This window comes from Charadrius vociferus, unplaced genomic scaffold, assembly GCF_000708025.1.
Source record: "Charadrius vociferus isolate BGI_N301 unplaced genomic scaffold, ASM70802v2 scaffold363, whole genome shotgun sequence".
NCBI classification, from domain to species: domain Eukaryota; kingdom Metazoa; phylum Chordata; class Aves; order Charadriiformes; family Charadriidae; genus Charadrius; species Charadrius vociferus.
The window spans coordinates 526,894-534,324 of NW_009647942.1; positions in this window are offsets into that span (position 1 = coordinate 526,894).

Consider the following 7,431-nt stretch of genomic DNA (forward strand, 5'->3'; position numbering starts at 1 on the left):
CCCCTCTTCCAGTTTGAAGCCATCGCCCCTTGTCCTATCACTACATGCCCTTGTAAAAAGTCCCTCCCCAGCTCTCCCGTAGGCCCCCTTTAGGTACTGGAAGGCCGCTATAAGGTCTCCCCGAAGCCTTTTCTTCTCCAGGCTGAACAACCCCAACTCCCTCAGCCTGTCTTCATAGGATAGGTGCCCCAGCCCTCTTACATATGAGGTCTGTTCAGCTTGCAGTTTACAGAGTTGAATGAAGACCGAAGTCAGTCTGTAGCCTTGCACTGTGTATGGATAACTGCGTGGCTCAGTGTTCTTACCAGAAAACAAAAAGCTGAAATTCTATGACTGAACACTCATGTAATAATGTTCTCAAAAATTATTTTCCAAATGAAAAATACTGAAAATATATGGCACCTTCAAACCTCTAGAGTCTGCTCTGTTCAGCAAAAAGAACAAATGCAAAAGCAAAAATTCAGTGGAGCCAGGATAGATTTCTTGGAAACAATTTACATCAGTCTGTATCTGAGAAAAGACATTGCTGAATGAATAAAGCAAACCTAGATATAATTCTAGACATTTTAAAGTAAGAAATGCGGTTGATTACCTAACACCAAACCTTCTCTTCCTCATGAGTCAAACTGTGAAGTTACAAAGAGTTATTATGGTATGCAGTTAAAATAAGAAAAAATAATACACAGCATTAGGAGAAATGTAAAAAGTTCAATTTTTCCCACCTTGCATATGAAAATCAAAATTTGGTCATTTGGACAGCCATCTAAGTAAATGCAGCCACCAAATAATTTTCTTTTGTTTAGGAGCTGTATGACTGAATGATTCTTAATAACTGCAAAAATAGCTGTAGGCAAACAACAATACTAAGCTTGCAGTGCACAGAAGTGAGCTAAAAACAGATGCCAGCCCTCAGCTCTTCCTGTATAATTTGTACACGGTAACGATAGTAAAGTGATTCCTTAAGCATATTTTCTAGCTTATTATTCACCACTATCTTATTTCATGTGGCACTTCAAAATGCTCTTTTATACCTGGGTTGCTAGAACAGGATATCAGCAGCTTTTTGCTAGTGCATATAATTGAAAGGCTGCTACTTAAAGGAGGCACCATTAAAAAAATCTGAATTTGCCAACAGTTACAACCCAATTCTACGCCTAGAATAGAAAAGTAATTATGGTATGCTGCTGCATTTGAAAGTGTTGGCGACTCTTGATCTTTTAATGGTGACTCCTGTTCACAATAAGAGGCATACACCTTGAGGCTCTTTCTGTAGTCTATTTATACATATTATAACAGAAACAGTGGAAGTAGGTGAGATAGAAAGAACTATTTTATCAGGAATTAAACTTTAAACAATAAACTACATTAACTTTTAAAGGTCCTTTCAAAATTTTTGAAGTTTTGTTGGTTCTGTTAACTTCAGTGATGACTGAATTTACTTTCTAGAAATGAGACTAGAATCACATCTTTTGTTTCTCCTTGTGAAAGGACTCCTGGTGTTAGACCTGAAGTACTTAACACTACTCTTTAGCTTTAAAACGAACACCATTATCAACTCTGAACCACACATTGAGCAAAGGGGATGAAAATCAAGTGACTTTGCATTGTAATTTTACCAGAATAAGATCCTGCTGCCTCAGGTGAAATCAAAATGAATTCTCAGTACTGTAAAGAATATGTGTGTTCTACTATACAGATGTGTTCTAATGGCACTTTATACAGTGCAGCATGTTAAGTACACTTAATGTCTGACAGCTTGCGCATTTTGTTAAAACACGAACATATCTGTTCTGAGGCAGACTCAGAAGATTAGGAGGTTAAAATTATTAAGTGCGCTGCCTTTTGACGCTGAAAATGGTCTTGAATATGAAGGCACCAGTGAGCTAAGTTGATTCCTATATTGTTGTACATAAGCTGGATTTGCATTAACAGTACAGTACTGATTATACCTTCAAGCAAGATTTACTTTCCTGTAGAAGATCATCCCTCTTTATTTACTGAGCTAAGCACTTCATGTGCATTGCCTTGTCTAGCATAAAATAAAAGGGCTTGTATTTAAAAAGTCTGCTGGTGAATGAAGAGTTATGTATGTCTTCATTTATTTCAATTATTCACCATTTATGCATTCAAAATGATTGTAAGAACTACTGCTTTAGGGAAAACCAATACTAATATTGTACAGTTACTGTAAATAGCCTTTGGGAATGTATTGGCAGTGTTTTTTATCCCTGTGTTATCCCAAATTGGAGCACGGATGAATGTCAACTTGATCAGTCACATTCAGGTGGCTTTTTTCATCCTAAAAGTTAAAATCCGTGGGTTTTTTTAATACTCACAATTCCAAAAACTTATATTTTTAACTAAATAAATAATGTAATTAAGAAATTCATATAATCTTTGTTAATTCAATACAAAACATTAAAAAAAAGTCACAACAACAACTTGGAAATGAAAGGTAAAAATATTATCCTGTATTCTGTTTGCCAAAAGTGAGAAAACTAACTTCATGCCGTAACAGAGTGTAAGCTCACTGGAGATTGACCCATTTTTTAAAAAAATGTTTTTTTGTTTTATTGCTACAGCAGCCTCTCTAATACGAGAACACTAATGTATCACTTCTTAAACTACCTGTTATTAAATCACAATAATGATATTTCTTTTACTTTGTCAATATTAGGTTTGTATTTGAAATGCAGTTGAGACCAGTTAAGGAGAAATAACTAAGCTAAGACAGGAAATTTTGAGAATTCGGGATAAGTGTCTCCACGTTAGCCTGAACAGAGCTCATTCTGTTCCCTTTTTAATGTAATTTCTGTTTTAGGAATTTAAGACATCATGGAGTCACTAAGCTGGGACACAGAAATCCCACTCGTAGCACAACTCCGGAGAGTACAACTCAGGTACATTAAGAATGACACAAATCGTAAGAAGAGAACTCAGGCTCATTCATTTGATTTTAACAGATGAAACCAGGACCGGATTCCTAGGAATTTTCTTCATTTTTACTTAGCATTCATTCAGGTCAGTTCCCATGGGCAGTAGCATGAATTAAAACGAGACAAGACCTCACATTTGGCTTAGTAGTATTTGTAATGCTGTGTGTCACGGCCTGAGATGTCTGTCTCTTTGAAGAATATCAATCTTTCTACACACTTTTGAATGTCTGTGTTTCTATTCAGTACCACAAATTTAAAAATTTGGAGTGACATTCTAAATGTTACTCACTCTGCAAGAAAGAGAAGAAATCCAATATACTTTGTACTTAAATGATGGCAGGAATGGTTGTTATTCTGGATATTCTGGGTCAAGGAACAAAATGATGAATTTCAGTTTCATGAGTGACCTTAAGTGCAGAAATCCAATCCAGCAGTTCTATGCACATAAGTGGACAGGAATAATGGCAACAATGTTTGTGGCTCTGTCCTTCATTGGCATAAATCTGAGAGTTTACATAGACAGGCAGACCTTGGAAATGTCATACTTTGCTGGTAAACGCTCTTAGTAGGGTGAGAGAAATATTTCCTCCTGTTCATACCTCTTCGTGGAAGTAAGACTGATCCCCGTGAAATGTTGAGCCCCATTGATAAGGTCTATCAGTTCTTTGTATCTTAACTGAAAGTTGAATATTTCACACAGGCTAACTTTTGATTTGGTAGATTAACTTATGTCTTTTATTGCCTTTCTCGTAGTCATGGGTAGCTACCTAAAGGAACAGATTTTCCTATAATAAAATCAGGATAGACACATGTAGCACTGTCAAGATTCCCTAAGCAGTCCTCAAGGATTCTGCATAGTTTTTTCCCTACTTTTACTGCAACATTTTAAGCATATAGAAAATATCTCTTACGGACTAACATTCTATGAGGTTTTTTATTCCTTTTCACAAAAGAAAAGCAGTGTGTGTTAACTTGTAAAATTATACTGAAGGCATGAGATATTCCAACAGCAAAACTAAATCTTAACTGCCTTATCAGTTTTAATATAGAGGTCTAGACTTCTGTTCTTTAAATTAAAAATAAGAAAAACTAAACCTAGAATTTTAGTAAAGAATCTACTTGTAGAACTAGAATCTTCTTACTTGTTATACAAGGCATCGCCAAGCTTTTATACAAATCAATGATATCTAAGAACCTCATGGAGAAATTACTAGCAGCCAGCATCCAATCATAATTATTCTCACACTTTCTTAGTCATACCATGCTTTTTGATTTTACAAAGGAAGAAGTTTTTCTCACCTGCTTCTAAAAAGTAAAAGACATGAGATTTTTAAAGTAGTATGAATAGAAAGACCCACTTAACTGTGTTGATACCCAGCCTACTGCTAAACCAGAGGATCATAAAGAAAGATACATTATATATGAACTTTTATGTCATAGCATTTACATTTTCTCTGTGCATGCAAAGGAATTCCTGATTCAATCAAAATGCTGATAACCTTCAGTCTGGAAATTGTGCTTACTTGAAAGAAACTGGATTTTTAAAAGTAATAAAGGTTAAAAAAAAACCCCAAAACTTATTAAAACTATCTAGCTGGCTGCCTATCAAATTGCAAATATAAACGGAGCACTTTCATCAACTGTACAACGAGAAATCTTAACTTTTTTCTCTTGCAAATAGGTGACTTCTTGGCCCTTTGATTTTTAACCTATACGTAAGTAACTTGCAACACAATGGACACCCCACATCATCTCTGGTAAAATATACAATAACACAAATAATGTGAGGAGGTAAATGAGCAGGGCTGATCCCTGCTATAGAACAATTGTGATTGCTTGGTAAAGTGTGAATAGGAAAAAAAAGAAGGAAAAAGAAGAATATTAGTACGGCCAAAAATAAGATTATATCTGCATGAATAAAGAATGAATGGCATTCTTACAGGATCTTACACTAGATTCTGGGCTAAAATAACTCTGCAAAGTGCTGTGGGACTGTGACTGGGCTGAATATAACTTTCCTTATAAGAGACTTACCTAATGTGCATATAAAGGGAGGACCTTCACTACTGAGTGAGTAGAGCACTGCTGTCCAAGATACAACCAATTTTGGAACAGTTTGCTCAGTTCTGCTAAAACTATCATCTAGGAAATCTCTGATAAAATGGAAGGGTTTCAGAGGACATTTGAGAAAATAAAGAAAGGAATGAAAACAGACCTTCTGAGCAATTCAGAGTCCAACATATCTTATCAAAGGAAAAGATTAATGAAGAAAAAGTGACTCAGTTACAGCCTGTAAAGATATATACAGTTTTTATCATGCATTTTCCCATTCACGAAAAAAAGGTGAAATAAGACCCCATGACCAGCAGTTGACGATACACAGGTTTGCCCTAGGAGTGTAGTGAAATCTTCTAACTGAAGACTATATCTAGTTTTACTTTTGAGTTTCACCACTTGATGTATTAAAATCAATTTTGTAGGCTTTCCTAAAATTTGCTTTTTAGAGCATAGTTTAATAACATGGTGGCCTTTTCCAGACAAACAATCCACAGACAACTTAACGGGTAACTATTCCTTCCAGTATTAGAGGGTAAATTAATTCAGTGAATGATTCAGAGAAAATACAAGGATAATTCACCAATACCCGAAGTGAAAAAGATCAGCATTATAAACCTCTATTTCATGAACAGATTCGTGATTCGTGATTAGTGAACACATTTTTGCAAAATCTCCTAAATGAAGATTCATTTCTTTTTTGTCAAGAAGTCTATTTCTTTATTCATGAGTCCACAGTTCTTTAAAAAAACAGCATCCATTGTAATTTCATCAACTGGGAAGGCAATATTTTGAGTTAAAATCCTGTCTATTCAGGCTTTATTTTTGTTTAAATGTAGAAGGATGTGGAATACAGATAATTTGAACAATAAAATCTTCTATGCTTTGGCAAGCACTCATTCACTTTTAAACTCCAGGTGTCTGTGATCGAGCACTAAAGCACCATAATTAAAACATGGAATGCTAGATATATTTAACAGGTTCAATTTTGTTTGCTGGTTAAAGACTGAGAGACCAAAAGATGGAGCCTATTAACAATACTGTATGAAGAAAGAGAAATCACTGCAGACTGAAGTAAGTCTCACAGGGGGCCTAGCAAGCACCTGCCATTTCTACGCGGTGAGAGATCAATCAGTCTCTGCATGCAGCAAGCCGACCTGCCAACAGCTGAACCACAAGGGGGAGAGAAGAAAAATGATCAATTCCCCAAATTCTGTGCTCTCCAGTAATAAAATGCTGTGCTCTAAACACTTACACTGCCTTTGCAATTGTGATATCTTAGTCAAGTTCAACATCTGCAGTGAAACTACAGTCTGATATACAGAGAGAAAGTTATCCAAAGTATATTAGAAAACAAATTCTCTCTATTGTTACTGCGCAAATTTAGTCACATTACAAGGAAAATAAGTTTTGGGGTTTTCAAAGTTACAGTTGTGAAGTACAAACACCCATTTTTTTGTTCTAATGCACAAGACTGCAGTTTAAATTTTGCAGACTTTAGTTCATTGCTTATATTTCTGCTTGCAGTGGAGAACAGAGTTGGCCAATGGAATAGTAAAACATACTAAATATGTACCAAACACAATAGTGGGAACCAGGAATGAAAACAAGAGAATTGGAACTTGGTATTTGTCTATTTCCTAGAAAGTGTAGTTATCAACACCCCTATAAAGTTCACTTATTATCAAGCAGAAGAATAATCAAAGAATCAAAGAATATTGCACATAATTCTAGGTCCTACCAAAACTCGAGGTTGTTACTGGCTTGGGTCAGCACCTGGGCACATGCATAAAGTTACACATTAAGGTAAGGAAAACTAATCACAATTTGCAAAGATCAGAAGCCATGAATTAAATCTCTAGACATTACTACTCTTTCCTAGGTAATTAAGTACTCAAATACATCTTAAAACGTGACACAATCAAACAAAATTGTCTGGAATTTTAGGGAAAGCACTGAGATCATGCGCTTCTTATGCGATTAGCCTGGATCCTTTAATATTTTCATGTTCTCTCTCAAATGTTCTTAAAGCCACTTTCCCACAATATGAAGTGTGATTTTTCATTTCCTGTTATACAGAAAACAGCTGTGGAGCAGTGGTGCAGTAGTAAATAATACAGGATGGGAATCTGTTTGGTATACAGAAAAAACCCAAAAAGCCTCATTAGAGTAATTTATTTGCATTTACCCTTCACTACTGTTATGAAGAATGACGATTATTAATGAAAACCCTTAATTAAAAAAGTCCAAAGCTGTCTTTTGATGTAACAAAAGAAGTCCAGACTGGCAAAAATTAAAAATAAAGAGGACAGATAAAAAATTCAAAATAAGATAGTATTCTTCATTAGTTGATTAGAAAAATACTTTTGTTTGAAACAAAACGGTGAAAACAAATGGTCTGATCTTCAGAGAAAATTGTTTGTCTCTCATTCACTTGAGA